The 26,862-nt window shown below is 44.1% G+C and overlaps 1 protein-coding gene and 1 long non-coding RNA gene across 14 annotated transcripts in view; one reads left to right on the top strand and one right to left on the bottom strand.

Moving 5' to 3' along the window:
- ATXN1 (ataxin 1) overlaps positions 1 to 26,862 on the top strand; it is a 397,428-nt gene that overhangs the window by 164,717 nt on the left and 205,849 nt on the right. The window lies entirely within an intron of this gene.
- LOC113927412 lies at positions 14,473 to 20,237 on the bottom strand. Its single transcript, XR_003521622.1, has 3 exons — positions 20,129 to 20,237; positions 14,983 to 15,253; positions 14,473 to 14,603 (listed from the first exon to the last, which is right to left on the bottom strand). It is a non-coding gene; the product is annotated as an uncharacterized LOC113927412 (long non-coding RNA).

Genomic DNA, 26,862 nt, shown 5'->3' with positions numbered 1-26,862 from the left:
TTTTTTAGAGAGAGAGCATGAGTGAGGAGGGTCATTTAACCTAGTGGACCTTTCAGAAATGCAACAAAGAGATGAGTGTGGAGAGTGCCAGAAAATTGCCGTGGAAGAAGCAAGGATAGAAAGCCAAGTTTTAGGAATGAACAAAACTGAAGAACTGTCTTAATTTAGAGTTGTCCTGTACCCTGTAACATTCAGTAATTTAGTAAGGGGGATACGTACAGAGCAAGAGGTAGCATGGTTATGGGTTCCTTCCCTTCTTCACTGTCATCTTTTCTTCTCTAGTTTCTCTTCATCCCTTCCCCATGAAAAGTAAACTGAATAAATAAGAATGAAGTGAGTGGGCTGTTTTAACAGCGTTTCACGTGATGTCACTTCTGTGAAATTTGTCATAACAAGAATATGATCTAGTTTTCTTATCCACTACACATACTTTTGCGACCCTAACCTGCTTAGGAAATCTGCAAATAGTCGGAAAAAGACTTCTCAAGAAGGAGAAGAATGACCGACAAAATGATCCTTACCCTTGACCCTTCGGGTGAGGCCCTGAGATACCCAGAGCCCCGAAGGCCAGGCAGGGCACTGAGAGTAAGGTTAATGATGCAATGAGTTCATTTACCCGGTTCCCCAAGTAGATTAAAAAGAATAAGGGGGCTTTTGAGTGTTAACTAATTGACCACCGTGAAGGAAGTGGAAAAACTCAAAGCATTATAAAATTTCAGCGGGGGTGGGGCCATTCATTTTAAGAGACAAACCAACCTGGTGGATTATTCAGGGTAGGTGAACATAAAGGACCTTTTCCTGAGATGCAACAAAGAGGAGAAGGCACAGAGAGCAAGGGTGGTGCATTAAGAACCGCCACCTGTTGAGAGTTAACTTCCAGGATTCACAGTTGAGGGCAGAGGTACCCACAGGGTGGAGATCCCCAGACCCCAGAGTCCTTCCGTCTCATGGCTCAGCCATTCCCTAAGGTCACTGGGAGACCTGGAGCTTCCTCTGCAGCAGCTGCAGCTGCGGGGGAAGAGAGAGAGTGAAAGATCTCACTGGAGATTTATTAATGGAAGAGGCGTACATCACTCTCTTTCACGTTCCGTCGGCCAGAGTTAGTCAACTGGACAATACCGAAGAGCCGGGAAAGGTGGGAAATGCCAGCCTCTAATGCCTTGGGAGGACAAGGAAGCTGGTTTGTGGAACACTAACCAGCCTCTGCCACTAACCAGCTTCACCGGGTACCTTCTTGAGCCGGATGTCATCCTTTACCTCCATCCCAGCCACACCCTCGGGCATACCTGGGTGAGTACCCAGTTATTTGCAGAACACCACAGCTCCGTCCCAGGAGTGTCAAGAGCCCATTGAGTCAGCGTGTCAGGACTCATTATTCTTCAGACCATCTTCCTCTGAACACCCACTCCCTGATGTTCTCTTCAGTGGGAAAAAGAGCAAGTAATCACGTGTGGCTCCACATGGAAAGGCAGGGAACCTTCTAAATACCACCACTAGGAGATGGCACCCCCACCACCATCCTGGACTTTGACCTATGCCGATTGGTGAGGCAACTGCTTCTCCTTGAGTTCTTCCAACGGTATTTCCTGGGTCCTGTTCCTGTTAACATAACTCAATTCCAAAGGAATTCCTGAAATTATCCCAGTCCTTCCAAATGTCTCATTATCTGTGTTCTGTACTTAGAGCTTGGTTTATTCCCATTGCGCTCTCCGGAGATCGTATCTCCCACCAAACTCTGAAACAAGTGTTTACTTGAACTAAACTCTCTGTAAGTTTTAGTCAGTTATCTCAGCACAAGAAAGGAGTTTGGGGACGGGGGGTGAGGGTTAACTATGTAAAACTATTTTGGTGATCTATTCCATGGGTTGGGATGAAGTGTTTAGAGGGGGTGGGAATGAAAGTGGAGCCAGGAGGCAGTCTATAAAGAGAGGCAGGCAGATGCCAGAAAAAACTCTGGAAGGTCCAGGTGAAGAAGGAGAAACCTTCTTCCCACCTCCTCTTGATTTCTGCACCTGGTGTTCCCTGCTCAACATAGGGACAACTTGCTTGAGAGCTGTCAGTACTAGAATTTGTCAATGTTATGGGTTTAATAGCTCTTGTTTGCCTTCCTACAAAACGAAACACTATTTATAAACTTCGTTTCTCTGAGAAAATGGGTTTGGAGTTCCAACCAACTGACTTACAAATGAACTTTCTGTGCACAGATCATTCATAAATTGAGGACTGCCTGTACTGGGCTTGTAACCCAGAGATAACATTTATCTGTGCTTTATCAGTATGGGCTTGTCAAGTTAACTTATGTTTACTCTTTTCTGCATTCGTTTTCATGATAGCCTTGCTCTTAAAATTTAATACCGTCTTTATGTTTGGAGAAACATTTCCTTTGGAGGTGCCTCAAATATTCTCGTGAATTGGAATAGTGATTTTATTTTATCTACCAATTTATCTTTAGTACGATTCATGGCTATGAAAATCTTTTGCGCAGGGAGTCTGTAAATTGTAGAAAGATTGAGAACTATTTTAAGGAAGTGGGGGAAAAAAAGAATTCTTTGCTCGTATTACCCCGGGTTGTCAGATATCTTGTAATATAATTACTGTGTTGGTTTGTAAAGGTTAAAGAAGGCTGAAGTTTGTAATTCTTTTGTGTATGTGTTCCACACATACACGGGTAAAGTCCAGCACATCAAAGCAAAATGCCTTGCTAACATCAAAGTTCTGAGCAGTTTATAGTTTGTCGACACAGAGACATAATTCACGGATTTTACATTGGCTTTTACAAACATCTGATGAATCAGTTATTTGCTCCAAGGAGCCAATTTGCAGATTACAAACCTTGTTTATTTCACATCTGTTTATGGGTGTAATGCATGCACCAAACTATTCTTGCTGGCATCCTATTATTGTAAAGCAAAAAGGTAGAACCCTGGTCTTGGAGCTGCTCCTTCTTAGGGAACTTAACTATCCATATACAAGTGAAAAGTTCTGTTAGCTGAGCAGCTGACAGAATATGATCACAAGTGTTACTGATGCTGTTCTGTTCAGAAGCAGAAATAGAATGCCCAGGATGGTGCAAGCTTGTCATAGTTAGATTGTCAGGGTGATGTCCTGCTGCATTAAAAAGAATACTTTGTTCCCTCCTCACGCATGCACCCCTGCAGTGGTAAGAAACTGTTGCAGCTGTTACTCGGATTTGCACTTGAGGCTCAGATTCTGATGCTAGTGTAGTTAAAATTTAGTTACTAGCAGTCAGGTTTAATGGTCTTCCCCTTCTGTTTAAATCAGTACTGTGGCCCTAGTTGCTAGAAACATTTCCTTTTAGTTTCAAGTTGTTGTATCGTTTCGCTGGTTTTTCTTTACTGTCAAAACTATGAGAACAATGTTGATGCCATGATCTTTCTGTCCTCCCCCTCCCCAGTCTGCAATCACTTTCTCCCAAATTATCCTCGTAGATTTCAGGCACCTTTATGTTAAATGATCAGTAATTGACTTAACAGAAATTGAACTGCAAAGCTGTGGTTTAATACAAAGAAGCCTACATGAGTGTGAAAGAAAGCCCTTTATGAACTGTAGAGTACTATAGAAAAGGGGGGCATTATAATTAAATACTGTCAGGTTATTACTGAGCATTGACTGTCAAAACATGTAAAAGGCAACTTATATTTTCCCCATAAGTACACTGCTTATGATGTTCCAAGAGTAGCTAGAAGTTGCTCCAATCCGGCAAGGGAGTGTTTGGGGGAATCCAGAGTTCTAAAATGCCAACAAAAGTCATTAATTAAGGGAGAACTCTGGGAGCTCCCTCCTTAAGACCCCACAAGAAACATGGTACCATCTGAATTTTTCAGCCATAGCCAAACAAAAGCAGAATAGGGCAGTGTACTTCTCATATCTGGATACAAAAATCATGAAATGCTGAATGTAGAATAGAAATCATTAAGTTTAATGGATTTCTCTTTTATGACCAGCTTGAGTTTACAGCTTTCTAGATATCTGGAGATCCATGAAAGTTTTATTTTTATGATTTCAACTTAAATCTTAATATAATCTGCTCTTAACTTCCAATGTCATGAAGAAATCCTTTTTCTCTCTTTCTGGAGGACCTGCCCCCCTCCGCCCCCCTTGCCCTGCCAGTTAGTCTTGCAGGTTTCAGCACTGATACTGCTTGGATTCATTTGTAGATTATACGCACCAAATGGGGTTGGCACCTCTTCATGAAAACTGGACCCAGTGGGCTACTTATAGTCACTGAATGTGCTTGTCTCCATGGAAGTTTATGTTTCACAGCTGACATGCCACTGACCAGAGTAACCTGTCATAAAACAAGGCACTTCATCTCTTTTGTGCCTTCAGTTCTGAACATTGAAGCCAAAACATATGAAGAGACTTTATTGACATTTAAAGAGACCTGATTAACCCTATGTAGTAAAATGGTTTTCGTGGGACGTCTTTGAGAAACGCTTTCATGTTTGATTCCTGGAATGTTCGAAGACTATAGGCAGTGTGCTTTTTGTGGTCAAAAGCCAGCATTATCCAGAGACCTTTCAGAGTCGTGCAGAAATACTCTTTGCTATTGTTTTTTGTTATCATGTTGATGATGGTTATTATTGCAAATGAATAAATTGGCATTCTGATTTTTTAACGTAGGTATTCCCTTAAAAACACTGTTGACTTCTGTGAAAAAGGTTGATTTCCTGGAACCGATAATATTATGAGGTTGTTTTGTAGGCAGTTATTGGCATGTTTATCAGATAAATCAAACATCAAATGGGCCACGGGGAGTGGTTTTCCAATACCTTACCCTTGCAGTTTGTTCCCTAAAGAAAATCATGTTGCCTCCTCACTTGGAGACAGCATTGCTTTTAGGTCCCCCGTCCTCATGATTCGGAGAAGCCTAAAACCGAGGCCTCAGAGCACCCCATCAGTATTTCTTTTATGAGCTTTAAACTGGGTATGAAAAGGCCTGTCCACTTAAAGCTTTTGCCTGTGAAGATCAAGCAGAGATTGATTTTTAGCCACTGTGCTCATGGGGAAACCAAATGCAGTAGCCAGGATTGAAAGAAGCAGATAGAAAGAAAAAGCAAAATAATCTCTCTGGCACCCACCTGACAATGTCTCCAGAGGAAGAGGATCGATATCTTCTGATATTCACAATTAAAGAAATTGCTGGAATTCTGCATCACATACGCTCTACCCATCAAGACCTCTCACCCAGGGAAGACAAATATTCTTTATTCAGGAGATGGGAAGCAGGAGGCGTTAAGAGCTGTATAGCTAATAAATGTACAATCTTTCATTTTTGCTATATTCACAGAGTTGTACATTCGTCACCACCCCACAAAGAAACCCAATATGCATTGGCAGTCGCTTCCCATTTTCCCCTAGCCCTTCACCCCCAGCTCCTGACAAGCACTAATCTGTTTTCTCTGTAGATTTGACTATTCTCGACATTGCATATGAATAGAATCGTACAATACATGGACTTTTGTGTCTGGCTTCTTGCACTTAACATAATGTTTCCAAGCTCTGCCCCCACATTAGCAGGTATCCACAGTGATTCCTTGCTAAGACTGAATAGTATTCCATTGTATAGATGTACCACGTTTTGCTGATCCACTCGTGAGTTGATAGCCATTTGGAGTGTTTCTTTTTGGCTATTATGAATAATGCTGCTGTGAACATTCCCAGACAAGCTTCTGGGTGGGCATGTTTTCATTTCTCTGTGTAGCTGACTTGTAGGCAAGTCAAATAAATCAAGACAGTAAATGATTTTTTCCCCTCGTTTGTTTGCTTCATTACTATTTCTTCTTACCTATCTCACTGTCCTAAAAATAATTTTCCTTGAGAAGGTGGTTGTTAGAAGAGTAAGAACCTCAATTAATTTTTTACTAATCCCAACCACCAGACTCTCTCCTAAGCACTGGGTATGTGTTAACAGCATTTCTCAGATGGTCCTCACTTTCCACTTGCCACATGGCTGGGGTCTAGATGGGCTCCTAAAGCCTGAAGCATTCAGCCAGGAAGTGGGAGGAGCTGGGATTTGGACCCACATCTGTTTTGCTCTTCATCACAGTGCTCTCTGCTGTCAGTCCTCATCCTAAGATTAACCTACTTGTTCACCACTCAGAGAATTCTCTTTCTGTTCATGGTGCCTCCCCTCCGTCTGATTTGGTCATGAAAAGTAGGAAATGTGGCTCAAGACCCTTTATCATAGGCCTGTGGACCTGGAGCAGCCATCAGTATTCCCTCTGGACAAAGCGATCATTTCCCTCTCTGATTGAGGGGCTCAGTCCAGCCTGGCTCTTCTTATGCTCTGCCCCTACTCTCTGTCTCCTCACCTGAACCTCACCTCCTTCCTGCCGGACCCACACATCCTGCCACACCTACAGCCTGTTTATCCACTCGAGCCAACACGCTTTACACCCGTCCACATTTGAAAACCTCAAACTCCGCGACTCCCTCCGCTGGGCACAGCCTGGAGTCCCCTGCATTTTCCTCCCATCCGCTGCCCCTCCCTTCCCACTTTCTTCGAAACTTACCATCACTCTGGCTTTCTGCAGAGGAATATTTACTCTTCTTGCTTTTTGAAAATCTCGAGACATAAATCCTTCACCTGTCTCATGTCTTCGGTTCTGTGCATGGCCCCGATCCCACGGCCTCAGATGTACTAAGTGGGGCTGACCTCCAGGATCAGATACACTGCATACCAGACATGCAAGGCATCAGGAATTTGGAGGAGTCTTTTGGAGGCCGGTTGGGTAGGAAGCCTGAGTTTTATAGAATGTTTCTTGACATTCTTCTGATTTTATGTTTCCAGGAGTTTCTCTAAGTTATGTACAAGCCATCCTAATTGCTCATTCCCATTCCCTCCTTTGGAATGCAGGAGAAGGGAACATGAAAGGGTCATTTTTCTCCTCTATATAGGAGAGGAGGTTGAAATTTTGGGCTAAAATAACGTTGGGGATTACATGTGAATTTCAGCCACCTCTGCCCTCCAGCCTACCAGACAATGGAAAAAAGGCCTCTAATGGCTAAGAAGGTCATGAAGCGGGGAAAATAAGCCTTGCCAGATCTTTCGTGATGAGAGATTTGTGTCTTCAAGGGAATCCAGAAAGTTCCACTTGACAGAAGAGGTGACAATCAAAGGGATTTGATGCAGTGTCTGTGAGAGGGTTAAAATGAAGAGTTTTGTTTGAGTCTGAAGCCCTTTACTTTTGCTGACCGGTCCGTTCTGCCTGAGCGCCCAGGGCTCCTTCAGAGGGGAGTTGGAGAGGAGCCAGGTGGGTACAGATTGGTCTCTGTCCTGCTATCTTTACCGCCCCCCCCCCCCCCCCAAGAACCACCGCATTAAGGGCATGTCTGATGAAATCACTCCCGTGTTTATCAGGACATTTTTACAGCTCTTTTGTTCTAAATTTAACTGATGGCCAATGAGAGACTTAATAAATCAGGTAAGTAGAAATAGGCAAAATTGGCCTTTTTGTGTCCTGAGGATAAATCTAAACAAACCTCCCTAGTTGGGAGATGTCCAGCTGTTGCATTGGCCAAATTTGAATGAATTATGAAGATGGAATTATCCACCTGGGCTCGGAGGGTAGTCCTGCCTACTTTGCGGGTATGGGGTGTGTTGGGGGGAGGGCGGTCTTACCAAAGCCCAAAGCATAGGAAGCTTCACTGAGTGTGTCTGTTTTGCAAAAGTTGAGTCAGTCTCCTCGATGGTCACTTGTAAGGGTTTTTCTTTAATTACTAATTTTTTTTTCTGAAATATATTGAAAATATATTAAAATTTAAAAAATTAAACATATATTAAAAATAACCCCCAAACTTCTCGAAAATTAAGTCCCATATTTTATTTCATATTTGTGTCCTTGCCATACTTGTTTTCTTTCTTTTAACTAAGAGAATTAACTAATTTGTTTTAAGTCAGTAAAAGTATAAAAGGTGCCCAATAGATATCCGAGGAAAAATAAGTTTTTTAGTTCTGTTCCGTCATTGAATTCACTCCTAGAGGCAAGCTCCATTACTGTTTTCTTTTCTTATTGTTCCTTTATCCTGAAATACCTTTCAGGATATTTTATAACTATATAAACAAAAATATGTTTGTTTTTTTAAAAAAATAATGTTTATACCATACAAACTGTTCTGCTCTTTACTTTTCTTTTTTTTTTGTCTTTTTTTTTTTTTACCTAACGTGTATCCTGGAATATTTCTTTGTCAGAACATAGAGAGCAGCCTTACTCTTCTTAGTATCTAAATAGTACTCGGTTGAATGATTTTGCTACACTGTATTCTATCCCACCTTGATGGACTTTCGGTTGTTTCCAATTATTTGCTACTATGAACAATACTTGGGTGAATTACCTTCTATAAATAGCATTTTATATGTCAGCAAGGATCTCTGGAGGAGAAATTACTCAAGTGGAATTGTTGGATCAAAAGGAATGTGCAGTTTTAATTTTGGTAAACCTTGCCAAATTGCCCTCCAATTTGGCATCTGTACTAATGTATGCTCCCACTAGCACTGCGTGAGTATGCCTTTTCTCCACAGACAGTGTTATTAAACTTCATGGTCTCTGCCAATCGAAGAGGTGAAAAAAATACTATCTTTTGGTAGCTTTCATGGGAATTCGCTCATTACAGCGATGATTGAATATGTTTTCACATGTTTAAGAGCCATTCCTATTTGCTTTTCTAAGAAATGTATGTTGACGTTCATTGCCGGTGTTTTCCTGGGTTTTTGGTCTTTCCAGCTAATTGATTTTTAGGAACACTTACTAGCTCAATAAAGTTAGTCCTTTTGTCTTGTACTTTTTAATTTTCCCATTTATTTTTTGACCTATTTTTTTTTTTCATGCAGGGTTTGTTTTTAAAATTATATAGTCTTATCAGATTTTTTCTCTGGCTTTTCACTTTTTGATAGACATAGGTCTTCTCCAGTCAAACATTATCTAAAAAATGGTCTCATAGTTGTGCTTGGTATTTTTTAAATCATAGCTTTATTGAGATAGAATCCACATACCATAAAATCCACTCTTTTAATGTGTACTATTTAGTGGTTTTAGTGCATTTACAGAGTTGGGCAACCATCACCACAATCTAATTTCAGAACATTTTCATCACCCCCAAAAGAAACCCCATATCCGTTAGCCGACACTCCCCATCCCCCCCCAAGCCCCCAGTAACCACTAATCTGCTTTCTTTATGGATTTGCCTATTCTGGACACTTCATATAAGTGGAATCATATAATATGTAGCTTCTGTGACTGGCTGTTTCTACTTAGCATCGTGTTTTCAAGGTTCTTTCTGTATTTTTATGTTTTCAGTTTTTACATTTAAATCTTCTGTCACTCTGGAATTTTAGTGTAGGACGGTAACTAGGGATCTAATTCGAGTTTTTGCAGGTGGCTATCGTCTCGTTGGAAGGCACTTTGTTTCCTGGAGTTTGTAAGTATTTGTAAGTATTGAAAGTTCCTTCTCCCATTATCATGCACTGAATTCAGTATGTATTTGAGTTTATATATTTCCTGTTGATCTTACTTGCTATTCATGTGCCAGTGCACACTGATATAGTTTCTGGGGCTTTATAATATTCCCATTACCGCTATGCTAAGTCTTTCCTTATTGCTTTTATAAAGCATCATTTCTGTGGATATTCTTTCCTGTTTATTTTTCCATATGAACTTCAGAGTTAACTTCCTCATGGCATTGTTTGACATTGTATCAAGTTTATAGATTCATTTGGGGAGAATTACTGTCTTTCTTGATAGTGACTTCCTGTTTAAGGACAAGGTAGAGCTTTCCAGATGTTCCTGTCTTCTCTGTTCCTCAGTAGTGTTTAAATCTTTTCTCCATCGATCTTGCATATTTCTCATCCAGTTTATCATCCAAGTATTTTATATTTTAGTTGTTAAAAATGGGGTATTTTTTTTACTGGCTGTCATTTAGGAACGCTATTGATTTTTGCATATGACTTTTGTTAATTACCTTATGGATTCTCTAATTGTCTACAGTAGCTGTTTAACTGATTCGCTCAGATCTGCAGCCACAGCAAATGCAAATAATGATTTTACTGCCTCTTTTCCAATTTTGTACCGCTTCTTCCTTTCTCCTTTGTAATTAAATTGGCTAATTCCGCCAGAAGAGCGTTAAATCACAGCGATGATGGTGGACAGCCTGGTGGTGTTTCTGACATTAATGGAAAGCTTCTCGTGTCTCCCCCCATTAGCAGTGAGGCTGCCTTTGGGGTTGGGCATGGTTACTGTCCATTTGGGGTTTGCAGGGCTTTATCATGAGCAGAGAGCAGTGTGGAAAGTGCTGGGTCTCACTGAATTGTTTGCAGAGGTGAAGCCTGCTCTGCCAATTCTCTTGCAGTGATGTAATGGTAGGCTGATTTTCCTCACCGACACTGAGGAGTTTGAGTGGGAAGTCCATGCTGGAAAGGAAGAAGGTAGCAATTATACCCTAATCTCCTGCTATTTTTCTTTTGCCAATCAAGTGAAGAGACCAAGGAGCTATAGGAATATATAGCACCATATTTACTGATCCATGAGGATTAGGTAAGGACTTTTGCTAAAGGAGAAATGGAGGAGAGGAGGGAGAAAGGGGTAGGAAGGAAGAAGAGGTAAAAATGTCATTTTCTTCGCTGTCCCTTTCCCCCACCAAATCAAGCCACATGAGAAACCAAAAGACTTCTGGGGTCATTTTTCCCCCCAGAATATTATTAGCAAAAGAATGGCACAAAACACGAATTGTCAGCAAATGTGATGGAGTTTCAGAAAAGGCTTAGCAGAAGTAGTGAAATCTTCTACTATTTGTAAGCAGAACTGACTAATAAAGAGTTCCAAATATTGGGAAATCACTGAAGGGAAAAGGCATTCCCTGTTGGAACATGTTTACATGTTGCTTCTTTTTGATGTTGCCATTAAGAGAGTGTTTTGATCTCTTGCAAAGAAACTGGAGAGGTATTTTATGTGCTAACCCTGAACCTGACATTACTCTAGTAATAAACACTAGGACGGGCTGTCCCTTGCATTAGCAGAACTAGAAAACAAACAGAAGACAGTGACAATTGAGGCTTCGATGCTTGTTGGAAACATTTAATATACAGAGTTGGTAGGTTGTGGTTAAAAACAAAAGTTTAGGCTGACTCCACAAATTAGAGAAACTGATGGGTGATTTTGGGGGACTCACTATGCAATCATCTGTATGATATGCAAGAAAGAGATAGTCCTGGGGAGTGAACAGACTGCATGGATGTGCCCCCCCAGAGGACATGAGCATTCCTGGCTGGTCAGAGCCCCAGATGTGACTTTCACACTGCAGGAGTCACTGGCTCTGGGCACGTGTCTCAAGTGTGTCTTCTCACCTTCTTACTGAGTGGTGTGCTAAGAAGAAAAGAACAAGGGCTTGGAGCAAGAGCATCTGGCTCTGCCATTTGCTGGCTGTGTGAACTTGACCAAGTTCCTAAACCTTTCTGAGCTTACTTGCTCATTTGAAGTCATGCCTACAATTCAGGAGTTGTGTGGATTTATTAGAGATGCTGTACCCATCTAGCACAGTGCAGGGCCTTGCAGAGAACAATCACTCAATAAGTGTTTAGAGATGGGCCAGAGGAGGCAATGGGGAGAGGGAAAGAAGGAAGAATTCCATGTGACAGGCGCCATGATACACAGAGGGTGGGTGCTGGGGAAACTCATACAGAGAATCACATCAGGACGGGGATAGAGAAGTATTTATTGGAAAGATTTCTCTGAGAGACGAGTTATGAAGACTAAGTAGGCAACATGTTCTAGGGAGTGCATGTTCTACGACAGCATTTTCAAAGGCATGGGCTTGAGGAGGGAGTTAAGGAGGCTTAAACCCAGGGAAGCGGGAGTAAGAGATTGTGGCCGAGGCGGTGAGAAGTTGCAAGCTGGGAGAAGGGAGCGGTTGGCCGACCTGGGGTTGAAGAAGGTCTTGTTTGTCATGCCTGGAATATGGTTACAATGGGGGTGACTGGAAGCGTGAGGGCACAATTGAATTCATATTTTGGAAACCTGGCAGCAGGGTTTATGGGGCAGGTTTAGAAACTGGCGGGAGGGACTGGGGTCTGAACCATGGTGATGATTTTTTCCATATTTCCCACAAATCCTGGCGTGGTGCCGAGCACATAGTAGGTTTTCAGGAAAAACTTCTGGATGGACTTGAACAGAAGCTGTTGTTTTGTCCGGCATCATCTTTTCCATGATTCACTTGCTTTACCATTTATAGATTAGTCTCGTGGATTTGATCACTTCCCCCCAAATTATCTTTCGCCCTTAGTTGAATTATCTTAAACCATGGGTCGTGGCATAAACAATCTCCTCACACTGTATTGTGCAAATGTCCGTGTCGTAAAAGAGATCTTGTTTAAAGGGCACTAGCCTCAAACTGCATGAAAAATTGCCACTCGCAGTGTTGCCCTCTCCCACCAAAAGTGGTTTATGTGCAGAGGGATAATTGTTCCCAGCCCTAAATGCTGTGGGCTTTGCTCACACTCTCTTTCAAAGCTTTCCCCCCTTTTTTTTTAAGATTCTTTCAAGCCTCCTGGCTGTCTCAAAGGAGAGAGCTTATAAAAGCTGCTAGTTCCTGATTGACTTCAAGCAGAGCAAGTTCACTGTCTCATTCAGGGGAGATGATCCTCTCCTAGTTAGGATGGCCACAGGCACTAACTGTGTCCATAGGCCATTGAGGGCCACGGTCTGTGCCAGATGCAGTGAGAGATGGTTGTACTTACCATGGACTGGGTGAATAAATAGAACATTGGATTGTATATTCAATCAGCTCATATTTTTTGAGATTCACTGTTGTGCCAAGTAGGGTCCCACGGACTGAAGATGCCCAAGCAAATGGTCCCTAGTCTGTGACACTATACATTGTCATTATTGTAGTACAGTAGATGAACAAGGAACTAGTCGATTGCAATACCTTGGATAGACTGGCATGAGAGCGATATACAGAATGTAGTAGAAGCATCGAGGAAAGCACCCGACTCTCCCTTGGGAGGCCATGGGAGACCACCATGAAGATCCAGGGATTTTCCTAAACAGGAAGAGGAGTGAGATATATCTTAGAGAGTTTGGGGGTGATCGTTTTTGTATCTAAAAAAAATTGGAGCATTGTGGATTTTGCTATGGATTTATTATGGACTTTTAATAAGTCCATCAAAATCGCCTTTGAGTTGTGCAGTAACTGGAATGTATGCTTGGCTACCATGGTGGGACTCAATAGGGCCAGGGGTCTTCTCAGACCCCAACTGTAAGGTTTTTTTTTTGTTTTGTTTTGTTTTTACTGTGTGTCCTGACCGTGTCAATTGTCCAAGAAGCACAAATTCTTGAGGCCCATGGCCCGAAAGAGCAGAACCTGGATAATATCTCGGAAGAGATCTCCCTGGTGACGGTATATGTGCAGTTGCCACAGGTGGTGTTCCTGAAGTTGGAGCCATTCCGCTGTGTGTCATTTTAACGATTTAGTATTATATCATCTGGAACACATGGAGTGGCCACACTCTTTGACAGAGAAGCCTGGGTCAGATTGCTCTCAGGGAGAATTCAGTGTGTGATCAAGATGCTGTGTTGAGCATGAGTGGATGTCAGGCAGATGTGGAAATTTCGAGTGTATTTGAACGGCACCAGTGTGGACCCGCAGGAGGAGACATCAAGGGGCCACCGCCCCATGAGACGTCATTCTGATCAGATCCTGCATCGTGGACCACAATGGTCTCTGTCACAGCCAAGATAAACGTTGAACGTGGGCCGAAGGAGGTAGGCTTCTGGAGAGTATGAGTGTCTTTCTAAATTCAGTGTGTGGAGTGGCGGCCCACCTACACTCAGAATTTTTGTGTTTGGAAGCTATGTCCGGAAAAGGGAAGCGGAATTCCTCTACGTTATAAATGCTGCTTTATTCAAAACACACTATCTGAATTAATATGTGCTTCTCCTCTCTGGGAAAGCAAAGGTTTTCACGGTATTGTTTCTTTTGAAGCAGCAGAGTGAAAGTTTAACAGGAAAAGACATTTAGTCCTATTGAAGGTCTCGTGGAGGTTCTTCACCCATTTTGGGTGGGGGTGGGAGGGACTCTGTACCACATAGTGTCCTAAGAATTCAAGGGCCACTTGCTCTTGAGAAATAAGAGTGAGTTGGCTTGAGTCATTTTGGGTCCAGGGGCAAGGGGTGCTTAAGATATTTAGCAATTCAAGATTTTTGCTCTGTGCTTTGATTGTTGTTTCTAGAGCTAGCCTCTGCGGGTGCAAGGGAGCAGCTCTGATGGGCAAGAAAGCCATTGTGTCTTGTCACTGAGAGCTTGTGTCCTTGGATAGTGCCTAACCACACCGCCCCAGGCCTCCCACCGTGTATGCGCACGTTCATGCTCCTCTCCAGGCTCATATCATTAAGAGCCCGGGCACAAGTTAGAAAGGAATGACTAACACGAATATTCTTTTTTTTTTTTTTTTCCAATTTAAAGACATTGCTCTTTTTGCTCTGCCTCTTGAACAGGATTTCTCTGTTCCTCGTTTATGTTCCATCTTCTCCAGGGAAATGTCAGGTTTTCAGATCTGCCGCTTTTGGTGGAATCACAGAACGTTAGATCTGGAAAAGACCGTGGAGATCTAACATACCCAGTTGGAAGTGCCAGCAGGATGACCACATAGAGATGCCCAGCAGGCATTCTGAAAGACATACCTAGATCTTGGAAAGAGAGGTCAGGGCCAGACTTGTGGGTTTGAGAGTCTCTCCCTTAGAGGCAATAGGCAGCATGCCTCTGATGAGGTCATTCTCCTGCTCACACCCATTGGAAGCACCTTCACGTTTCACACAATCATCTCAGTCACTCAGAAAGACCTTTGAGACCCTCCATAGAACAGCCTCCGCGTTTCATTCCCACCTCATCCCCCACTGCTGCCTCCCCACGCGTGCACCTCCAACCACGGTGGTCCGGTGACCGCACTGGGACACGCATGTCTGTCACCTCTCTTTTCTAAAGCTGTCGGTTCACACTCCACTTCCTTCTGGAAGCCTGCTCTCATGAATTCGGGTTGTGAAAGACCAAAGGGAATCTTGTGGTCTGTCATGATTGGGAAAGCATATTCTCCTTCCCCAGTCACAGATCTCACGTGACTTGCTGAGAAGAGCCTTCTACGCATGTTAAGGGACATCTGAGGTAACGTAGACTGGCCTCTCTAGCGGTGCAGGCGGGCATCCACTCTGATACCCATTACACATGCATGTGCTGCTTCTTCCTGCAGTAAAATATATGGAAAGATAACTCAGTTTTTTCTTTATATCCTTCGATTTACATTATTTTCTTTCCATTCTATGTGTCTCCAAGGATGCTGATGTTGAATTACCCCCTCTGGAAAGTCACACCCGTTTTTGAATTAGTATGCAGAAATTCTTATTCACCTCCACTGTCCACTCATTGGTGTGTTTAGGCAAATTACATAATCTCTGCCTTCATTTATCATCCATAAAATGGACCTAAGAGTAACTCACCTGGTTTTGAGAAGGATAAATAAAACCTCAAATTGAAACATTTTGAAAAATGTCTCAAAATGTGGAAGTAAGCAGAAGGCTTTATTGTTGCTACCATACTGCTTACAGTCAAGAAAAAAACTTTGAATCCTTCTTGATTATTTCACGTCGACTGGGTCATATTACGTATTTTGTAGAATATAGAACTTGGATGTCAGAAGAGGTGAGTCTGTATTTGGGCTCTGTGATTTACTAGCTGTGCGTCCATTACTGAATTACCTGACCCTTTAGAGCTTCAGTTTACTCCTCTATAAACTGGGAATCCTGATGTGGTCGCTGCCTATTAGAATTGTTGAATAATTGTGCAACCATCTCATCCTTGGAAGACCCCTTTTAAAACTGCAGAAGAGCATATTTACTTTTTAATTTTTTTAAAAGATTTTATTTATTTGACACAGAGAGAGCAAGCATATGCACAAGCAGGGGGAGAGGGAGAGGGAGAAGCAGACTCGCCATTGAGCAGGGAGCTCGATGCGGAACTCGATTCCAGGACCCCGAGATCATGACCTGAGCCAAAGGCAGACGCTTAACCAACTGAGCCACCCAGGTGCCCCAGAAGAGCATATTTAACAGTGACCATGATGGTCCAGTCATTCTGCTGGCTGTAGAAATAGGTCAAAAATATATTTTGATTCCCTTTTCTAAGATACCTCTTGGCTCGTCCCAGATGCAAAAGGGACAAAGGAGAGCCAAACATGTAGCAGAGGATGTAAAATTGGCAGACGCTGTGAATGACTTCCGTCCAATCCTGAGGTTGAAAGGGAGGGACCAAGTTGACGTGCAGACTGTGCAGTAACCACATGGCCAAGCTGAGAACAGGTGCAGGAGGGAAGGCAGTGTAAACGGGCCCTGCTAACACAATAAAGCCAAGTGATGGTTTGCTAGGGTCTATCCATAGGCATGGTGTGCCTATTCCTGAGTGTTCCTCTGAGCAGCTGTGGACAAGCTAAAACACGGGTGGCATCCTCTGTGGGACAAGAGGGACCTCCCATGCCTCTCTTAAGTTAGGTGGGGATAAGGTGGTGTTATGCATTAAATTGTGTCCCCCCAAGAGATGTGGAAGTCCTAGCTCCCAGTATCTATGAATATGCCCTTCTTTGGGAATAGGGTCTTTGCAGATGATCCAATTGAGATGAGGTCATTAGGATGGGCCCTAGGCCAACAGGACTGGTGTCCTTATAAAAAGAGGGAATTTTGGACATCAAGACAGAGATGCTTGGAGAATGCCATGTGAAGACAGGAGTTACGCTGTGACAGGCCAGTGAATACCAAAGATGGCCTGCCACCCACCAGAAGCTAGGAGAGAGGCCTGGAACAGATCCTTCTCTCGTGGCCTTGGAAGGAACCAACCCTGCTGACATCCTGACCTCGGACTTCTAGCCTCCAGAGCTGTGAGAAATAAACATCTGTTGTTTAAGCCCCCCCGGCATGTGGTACTTTGGTTACGGCCGTCCCAGAAAACCAACACGGGCGGGTGGGCGGGTACGCCATTTTCCCCAGACCCAACTTCTCCTCTGTGACCTTGGGACCATCGTTTGGGTTTTATGGGAGGTTACACATGGAAGGCATGTGTTGCCAGCATCTCGTAAAAAATGACAAGATTTTCTGTTGTTTGGCTTTTGAAAGCAAGTGCATTTAAAGCCTCAGCTCCAGGTTTGGGGTTGACTTTGAATGGGGTTTCTTAAACGTCGTAACGACCTTCCCTCCCATAACCTCCCCTGCATGGGAGCTTGATGTGTTTTTTTGAGAAGGAAAAAGGGTGCAATTGAGTAGCATATTTCAGTCCATTAACACAAAACTCTGCATTCAGTTTTTATTTTTCCAGGCTTGGACACTTCCTTGAGAATATTTGGTGTTCTATTGTAAGTCCCCTTCAGTTAGGGGTTTGGCAAGTCCATGACAAAGGGAGGGAATGTTTCTTTTTTTCTTTTCACTTTCCTTGGGCTCGCCTGTTCTTTCTCTGAAAGATGCTAGAATTCCCCCAGGGAGAGGGCCTGCCTCTTTCCTCTTTGGGAAATGTTGATTTATATTATATGAAACATTTGTTTTTCATAGAAACTTTCATTTCAACATGTTGAAATAGTTGGTTCTAATTTATATGTGAAAAATAAATAAACGTGTCATGGAAAAGGCTCTCCGGGTACAGTTACATAATAATTATGTGTGTGCCCTCCCCCAACGTCTTCGCATCGGAGACCTCACCTCACGAGAGTTTCCAGAGCTCGATGGCTTCTCACAGCTCATCCTCAAATCCACGAAAACACATTAAAAATAACTGTTGCAAGTTGGAAATGACTTTTATAAGTATGTCATAAGTAATTGTATCTCATAGCTCTACTTAATAGCTGGGGCAATTAAGGCTCAGTAAAGTGGCAAATTAAAATAAAAATTAGATTAAAATGGAGGATTTCGTGATTTCTAACCCAGCACGTTGCTTGTTTTCTAACCTCGTGTTACTGTGGTCCGGGGTTGTGGGGGGGGGGGTTGGTTTGCAAGGGCAAGAGAGACAGTGCTTGGAGGAGAGCGAACAATTGGCCCTCCAGGTAGGAAGACCTGGTTCTGGCCCCAGGGCATTTGACTTGTCAGGACCTCGAGAAAATGAGGGAGCTTCACAGTCCTGTGCTTCACACTGAAATATTTAGGGAGTGAATGGTATTTCTGGGATTTGCTGGAAGGCAGAGATCGGCCATGAGTTGGGATCATTATTGGTGCTGGGTAATGTATATCTGGTGCCCTCTTGCAAGTCCTTTGGACATGTTTGAAATTTTCCATGAAGCAGTTAAGAGAAAATTTTATGCTTCTAAAATGTATACCTTTGATTCTTTTCCATCTACTCTTTTACTAGATGCTATTGTTTAGCTGACTTATTTCTCCCAAACAACAGACTCCTTCCTGTGAAAGCAAGCAAGCCCTTTCCGTTGGTGTGATCCTAACATATGTCCTATTAGACTTTCTGACGCCTTCCCCATTTTTCAAAAAAATTTTTAACAGATAATACGGTGGCTGTGCTTTCATAATAAATTCAAAAGCTGCTCTCTTTTCCTCACCAGTTTGAATTGTAAAAAAAGACAAAAAACAGTACAAAAGATTAGAGTACTTTAAAATAAATTTCGGCTAATTATACATACAACTGCATTCACGAAATGTGAATATTTTCAGGGCTTTCTTTGCTACCAAGTGCCACCTGCTCATGATTTAAATGGTCACAAATTTAGTTCCATTAAACAAAATACAGCAACTCTTCTCCTATAGCACCAACTTCGTTAGGTCCTATTTTGGAAGTGGGAAACCAATTCTAGTGTTCCTTTGTTAGCTCCGGGCCCCTGTCGACCATGCTGCAGGGTTGATGACTTAAACATTTTGCAACCTTGCTTTACGAATCCCAGCAGGCAAATAGTTTGTGATCAAGCAGTTTGTGTTTTCAAGGATCCTTATGAACGAGGTGGCATTTGGACAGTGTTTGAGCAGTTACCAGGCCTCTGAATTGAGAAAGAGAATATATGCCTTGGCTTTTGCAGCTCATTAAGGAGACTTTTTATGATCTATTGCCAAAAAAAGGGGGGGGAGAAGAAAAGGAAAAGAAATCCTCCCTCAAAATGTTATGCTCTTGGCCCAGATTTTGGTCACTCCAGAAGCCGCGGGGCTCCACCTTGCTATTTTAAAGTTGTCAAGTCATTTAAGGAGGAATCCATTCATCTCCTTTTCATCTGGACCATTCATGATCTCTGTACATCCAGAGAGGGTGTTTCTTGGGGGTTCGCATTAGCTGAGGCAGCTTTCCCAACCAAAAAGGGATTATCAAACTCTTTTCCGAGAAGGGCTTTTTAGGAGGGCCTCATCTGCTACGTTTGGAAAGTAAAAACAAAACAAAACAAAACAAAAACCCCACAAGCTGAAGTGCACGTTTGCCATGCTCACAGAAACGTGATTTCCTTCCAGAGACTTCTTTGTCTCCAGATACCTGGACCTGATGTCCTTGATGTGGTTTTGGCCACAGCCCTCTATCAAGAAAGGAAGAAGGAGCTGCTTCTCTGTCCTGCAAGTCCTAATTTTTCCTAACCTTCCCTTCTTTCTCCCCCCACCCCACACCCTTGCCCTACATTCCTTTCCATTCTGCCCTTTCAAACACTCCTCCCTCCCTTAGAAAAGCTAAAAATAATGGTAATGCTTTCCAGTGATCTTCCTTCGTTAGGATCTCAGATGCAGGCTGCAGGCAGAAAGGAAACCCTTCGTCGGCCTGCCGATGCAGAACTGCACGCTTACAAATCTTGGCTCACCCCAAGATTTTGTGATGAAAATCTCATCTTAGCTTTTCACTCTCACTTGAGTCCCCTTCTTTGAACAGGACTTAGCATCCTCCCATGCTCAGAAAGAGACCTGCCGTCTTCTAGGCACCCGGGCCCCGACGGCCCCCAGCCCAGGGGTGGGCTCAAAGATTCAGAGAAGCCAGGACATACCTGTGTCCTCTTGCTGGGCTTAGGGGGAGCCTCAGGCCATTGTGGCTACACTCCAGATTTTAAACTGTCAACTGTTATTTATTAAAGATCACAGACCCGTTCTTGGGTTCCCAGGGGGGTGCTGACCTGCAGACCAGGGCCCAGAGGAAGTGGGGAAGCCTGGAGGTGGGGTCCTCCACGCACAGTCCCCCGTGGTGTGGGATCATGCGCCATAACTTGGCTGGCCTGCCTGGACAGCTGGCTCTGGTTACTGTGGGAACAATGCAAGGAACCCTCGTCACATTCCGCTGGGGTCAAAGGCACAACCTTTCTAACACTCTTAGTCCCTGCTGGCAAAAGGGAAAGACAAGGAGCATGGAAGCAGAGGCTTAGAGAATGCGGCTGACTGTAGAAATCCATGAACTCCCTTGCTTCCCCTTGATTTAAAACCCGGGGCCCAGAGAAGTCCTGTGACTTGCTCAGGCCCCTCAGCTAGTCGGTAGCAGACCCAGGAAACTGGACTCTTCTAACTCCTGGTCTAAAATACCCTAATGTATCTCTGAGCATCTTGAATATTTCAGGCCTGTCGTGAAAAGGAATTATGGATAAAGATGTTGTATTTCATAATGTTTTCACATGCTGTCATTGAGTTGGGGTTCAGGGGTGTGTCAGCCTCTGTTACTTTTGGCTCAAGCCCTTTCAGCAACCCCAGGACAGGACAAGTCTAGCCGGCTGACAGCATCTTCAGTCACCCTGTGGGAAGGCCTTGGCATCGAGCCCCAAACCCAGAAGTTAGGGTTCATTTTTAAGGGCCCGTCTTTAACTTGAGCATGAAGCTGAAAGCGCTCAGGCAGGGATGCTTGAAACCATCTAAATTCCTCTGAGCCCTGACCATGCAGAGACTCTTCCTTTAGAAAGGAGCTGAAGTCCTAGAGGTTAAGACACATGACAACAGAATTACTGGATAAAATCTGTCGCACATGCCCTGTTTCAAGGCACAGTTAGGAGTTCAATTAATAGGGAAGGGGTTCTTTTTCTTTTAGCATGCCTTCATGGAAGGAGTCTTCTGCAAACCTTCCTTTAGCGTAGAGACAGTACTTCTGAATGGACACTTCTGGATGGTGAGACCAATTTTCCTTCCACAGGAAAAGGCACCATACATTTCTTCTCATCAGGAAAAGCAGTGCTGGTGGGACATGCTGCTTCGCCCACAGAATGAGCTGGTGGCCACAGTGGGAAGTGACCAGCAGAAACCACCGTGGCTCCATGTGCTTTGCCTGTTACTCGTTTTCTGGACTCTGTGTGCCACCATTCCCAGAGATCATTTATGGACATCCATAGTTTAATGCCTCACTTCCTGTTAAAAAAAAAAAAAATTGTTCTTTATCTCCAAGCAGACTTTTCCAGGTTCAGACACATGTTTGTCTTCTTTAAAAGGCTGTAGTCTCTTGTCTGTAGTAAGTTCTCTTTGGCTGCCGTGAAGGCGCTTGTGCTCACCTCCAACAGGACTTCCTAGGTGCTCCCGTGGTATTTGGGAGCATTGAGGGCTACCATAGTCTCCCTCCACCGAGAGCCCCCCACCGTGAGATACCAAGGACTGAGCTGTGTGTTCTGAGCCCTGGGATGATCCAGGGAAGGGTGCAGCCCAGGGGAGGGAGAGCAGAAGAAAACGCTGTGCATCTCTTACCGTGATCATCTCTCTTTCCCTTACCGAAGCACAGTGCTCTCTGCTATTTGAAGAGAGCAATTTAGATTTATATTAAGGGATGAATAAATATGATGCAATGATGAAATCTCATCTGGAGTGAATGCAAATCGGGTATGCTAATGATCGAGCGGCTGTGTCTCACATTCCAGCAGAAGCCGGGAGCCCATTGGAGGCCTGGGTGCTTCTCCTGTCTCTTTCCCATTCACCCATTACACGGTCCAGAGCCATGTGGGCAGCAGAGAAAGGGTTATCTTTCTCTAATATCTTTCAATGTTGTCCTTTGCATTAGAGGACCTTAAAACACTTGAGACAAGGGCACTGGGTGGCTCAGTCAGTTAAGTGTCTGCCCTCGGCTCGGGTCATGGTCCCAGGGTCCTGGGATCGAGCCTCGCATCAGGCTCCCTGCTTGGCAGGAAGTCTGCTTCTCCCTCTCCCACTCCCCCTGCTTGTGTTCCCTCTCTCACTGTGTCTCTGTCAGATAAATAAATAAAATCTTAAAAAAAAACCCAACACTTGAGACAAACCTTCGGGTGATTCGGGGGGGGTAGGATGTTTTTCCTAGAGGGCCTTCAGAGAGAATTTTGCATAGATACATATATAGATCCAGGACCTGAGCATCTTGCCATCTTGCATCATTTGACATTGCAAGAGAGACCTTTTGTCCCTTTTCAGTTAGCCTCCTACTTTTGCTCCTTACAGTTCTGGGTGCTCAGGAGCAGGCAGTCAGACATCCCTAGTTAGAGCTGTGCCACTGTGAACCCAGAGCAAAGTCACTGTATGTTGGTGGGACACAGCTTCTCTGTTTGTTGAACAGGGAGGCTGGACTGCGGCTTCAGAGGTCCCCGCCTGGCTCTGAGGATCCGTGATGCCCGGGGCCTCCTGCCTGCTGAGAGTCAGGGTGACAGGATGCAGGTTTGCCCGCAGTACTATTCTTGCAAAATTCGCTCCCTCTCCCTGCCCACCTTGGCCACCACTGCGGAATCGAGTCTGCCATTTTGAAGAATCCCAGATCTGATCCAAGGTGCCCCCGTCCTAGGGAGATTCTGGCAAGGCCTCTGAGCACACGTTGCCCTCTCCTGCTCTGGTTGGTGATGAAAAAGTAGGTCACAAGAGGTTGCCCCTTTTCCAGTTATCAGTAGGGGAAACCCCCAGGGCTGAAAAAGGAACAGATGCAGAACAGCTCCAAAGAAGGAAACAAAAAGAAATGCACGAGCACGGAGGCCAAGAACGGGTGTCTCTGAGCCCCACCCCTACTGAGAGGGAAAAGAACCGGACCCAAACACTGACGGTTAGGGGGAAGAGGGAATGCTATCCTGTACCTCCTGCCCATGGAGCAGGAGACCCGTGGGACTTGGAAATGCTTGGTTGTCCTCTGCTGGAGTTCCAGGGGGCTGCTCCCGGCTGGGGTCCTGGCGGCCCTGCGTGGTGCCACAGTGGTTCTCTACCCGAGGGCTGCAGGTAGGCGTGGGTGGTGGTGGGCTGGACCCAGCCTGTCTCCACCACAGCTGTTCTTCCTTTCACTCTGTTATATTTTGAGTGTATATAAAAAGATTTTGTTTTCTCAAAAACGTCGCACGGCTTTGGAAAATTTAAAAACCCCTGGTAAGTTGGGGAAGAGCTTGTATTTAAAGCGATATGACCCTAGACAAGTCTATGGCTTTCCCTGAACTTCGTTTTTCTTGTCCGAAGCCAAGGTTCATTGCCTGTCCCCGGAGTCTCTTGCTCGAGAGGGATTTAAGGATTCATTTCAAGTCAGTTACTCATTCTTTCATTCCACAAACATATACTGAGCACCTCTCCTGTGCAAGGCTCTGGTGGGAGAGAAATTCGTAAGTAAACGTGTGGGACTGTTATGCCAAGGAAAGGGTAGAGCATGTGCAAAAAACCCCAAAGAAAACTTCTTACTGTGGTTGCTGGTATTGCCGTGAACCAAAGTTCAAGGCAGTGACTCTGCAGCCTAACTGCTTGGGTTTGAATCCCCAACTCGGCCACTTACCAGGGTGACGTCAGGCACCGTACTTCACTTCCTCGAACCTCAGTGTTCCCATCTGTGCAATGGGGATAATCATAATAATAGAACCTGGTGCATCAGGTTGTTGGGAGGGCTAAATGAGTTAATATTTGTCAATTAAAAAAGCACAATGACTAGTACATAATAAGCACTCTCCAGTGTCTGTTATTGTTACTGTTATTGATCATTCCACCAATGCATTGTGACATGGGTGCTGTAGGGCAGGTTCTTTTTTTTTTCTTTAAGATTTTATTTATTTAAAAAAAAGGATTTTATTTGTCAGAGAGAGAGGGAGAGAGAGAGCAGAAGCAGGGGGAGCGGCAGCCAGAGAAGGAGACTCCGTGCTGAGCAAGGAGCCCGATGCAGGGCTTGATCCCAGGACCCCGGGATCATGACCTGAGCCAAAGGCAGACACCCACTGAGCCACCCAGGCGTCCCAAGTAGGGCAGGTTCTTGCTGGAGGGGCTAGGCATGCTGTGACTTGGCCCTCAGCATCGGGGCCCCCAGCAATTATGCTTCCATTTTTGTCTTCCCTCCTGCCCCGTGCATCCGCAGAAAACGCATCCTGTGTTCAAGAGGGAAGGTGGGAGAAGTGTTTTCTGTTTCTATTGTGTGGATTCTCTCTTCCCTCTCTTGTCTCTTCCCTGCTTTCGAGGTTGGAAGGCTGCTTCTCTCAGACCAAACAAAGGATCTATCTGTGTTCCGCATGTCATCTGCCTTTAAGGGTGCAGTGTGTGTCTGATGTATGCGGGGTGCTCCCTGGAGAAGGCTGTGTTGGTGATGTGTTCGGGCCTCTGTATCGATCGGTGACGTAACGGTTCTATAGTGGGTGAATGAGGTAATTCTCACCGTGTTACTCAAGCCCGTGACCTTGAGGCCCATCGGATGACTAAGCCACATAGGTGGATCCCTGGTTACAGAATGTCCTTGTTTTAAAGGTAAATCGGTGTGAGGGTGACTAATAGTTTTAAAGAACTGACTGCAAGTGAATTGCATGCCCCTTACTGAGAGGCAGTCTGTCTTAATAAACCCCGAGGCCACCAGGCCTGGTGACACGATTGGGGGGGCTGATTTTCAAGAGTTCCTTTTTCTGTGCTCCCCTCTTATCTTTTTTCATTAGATTCCAATTCTCTGTTGAGTTCGCCCTGACAGCGTGTAATACTGTCAGTGTGAAGTTCAGAGCAAAAGACTCAGGCCTCTGAGCTAGTTGGCTGGTTTGCTTTTTCTTTCCCTTTTTTTAAAATTCAACAGGAAGGTGGGACAGAGCGGAAAAGATTTTTAATACTGCAAGAAAAGAGAGGAAGTAAAAGCATACTGATAAAATCTGCATGTGAAAAACCCTTATTAAAAAAAGGAGAAGTGGATGGCACAGTGAACTCTACATTTAATCTGGATAAACAACGTTAGTCTTGCAAATAAGAGTTTCTGCCTGCTCACATCGCTGCTGTGGGTGACCAGGCCTTAGGACATGGGAATGTGTTCAGGTCTTCGATGAGCAGATTTTGGATGGGCGGGCAGGTGAAGGGCAGTTTGGCAGTCGGGTGGGTGGGGTTCGTTACTTGGGAATCACTGGTAACAATGAACTGTTTTGGTTTGTCTATAATAGCAAATGCTCGCACCGTACTTACTTCGCAGGGCCGCCAGGACCCTTATGACTGCTTTTTTATGTATTAACCCTTTAATCTTTACCACAGTTTTTCTACAAATTGTGTGTCTTGAACAATGAGGTTAAGAAATGCATCCAAGGTCTTCAGACCCCCAGCGTTGGCTCCAGAGTTGGTGTCCGGACCACTTATAACTTTTCACTGCCATGGGGAATCAGGGTCTTAGAGCTGCAGAGAAAGAGGGAATTCCTGTCCCAGTGGGCACATGTCTTGTGCAGGTCAGAGGAATTTAATTATCCCAAAGGGTTTTTGCCAAATGTACTAATCCAGCAAGTTGCTGAGCTGCTCACCATGACCAGGTCGGGAGACTATGGTACAGACGCTGCACATTACTGCTGAGAAGACTCTCTCTCCCAGGCAGAGTCTATTTTTGGCCTGGACCATGCCTATATTCTGATTAGAGCGCATTTCCAATCCATAGGTCCTCTTGTGCTGGAGCCCTTGTCAGAGGGTAAGCAGAGAGATGGCTCTGGCCCGTGGTGGCTTCAGCTGGCAGGAGAGAGACCCTTGTCCCCTATGACAGTTCGGGAGGCTGTTGATTTTGCAGAGTAGGATCTCGGGACAGCCCCCTAGACAGCTTTGATATTTGCCAGTGCCAGTGAATTTGTCAAGCATCTAAACTCAGGACAGATGATCCAGGATGAGATTTTTAACTCTTACAAAACATAGCAACAATCTGATAATTGGAATCAGAAGAGGCACATTTTTTTTTCTAAATCATTTAATTAACTCCTATCTCAAGAAAAACTTCATGTTAAGCAAACAAAAGAAAAGGTCCTGTAGGAGCTGAGGCCAAGAATTGCAGGTGGAGTGGGTCAGTAGGCCAGTCCATGGAAATTATAAAAGAAATAAATGTATTCTACCTGTGCCATTTCACTGAGCTGTTTATTGACCGGAGCAATAATGATGTATTTTTGATCTGTGGTAAGTACAAGTGTTGAAATCCACCCAGGCCACAGAAGTGATTGGAAGGTCCATGTGGAATATAAAGTTCCACAGAGCCTGGAGCTCATATAATATACGGCTTTTTGCTAATTAATACACGTGGGCCTCAAGTCTGTTCCTTAACAGCCGAAGCCCAGCACACTGGCTGGCAAAAATGCTGTCTTTCACTGCGGGACGGTGGGAGGAAGTTTTTAGGTGAAAGACATTAAAAGGAGAAATCAGGGAACTAATTTTTAAAACGTGTGATGCCAAAAAATAATCAGATACATAAATATTGGGGTCAAATAAACAATTCCCGAGAAACCATTTTATGATGACCATACACAGTCATTCATGAGAGACTTTTTAAATATACAAACTTTTTAAGCATAATTTTAAACATACAGAGAAGTTGGATGAGTTGTAGAGTTAATACCCATATACTCGCCCGTTTTAACTTTCTTTGTGCCTCAGTGTTCCCATCCGTACAATGGGAATAATAATAGAACCTATCTCATCGGGTTGTTGGGAAGGCTAAGTGCGTTGATATTTGTAGTCCTTGGCACCTACTCTG

The sequence above is a fragment of the Zalophus californianus genome, chromosome 7, assembly GCF_009762305.2.
Source record: "Zalophus californianus isolate mZalCal1 chromosome 7, mZalCal1.pri.v2, whole genome shotgun sequence".
In the NCBI taxonomy this organism is placed as follows: Eukaryota; Metazoa; Chordata; class Mammalia; order Carnivora; family Otariidae; genus Zalophus; species Zalophus californianus.
This window is presented reverse-complemented; position numbering and strand designations above follow the sequence as displayed.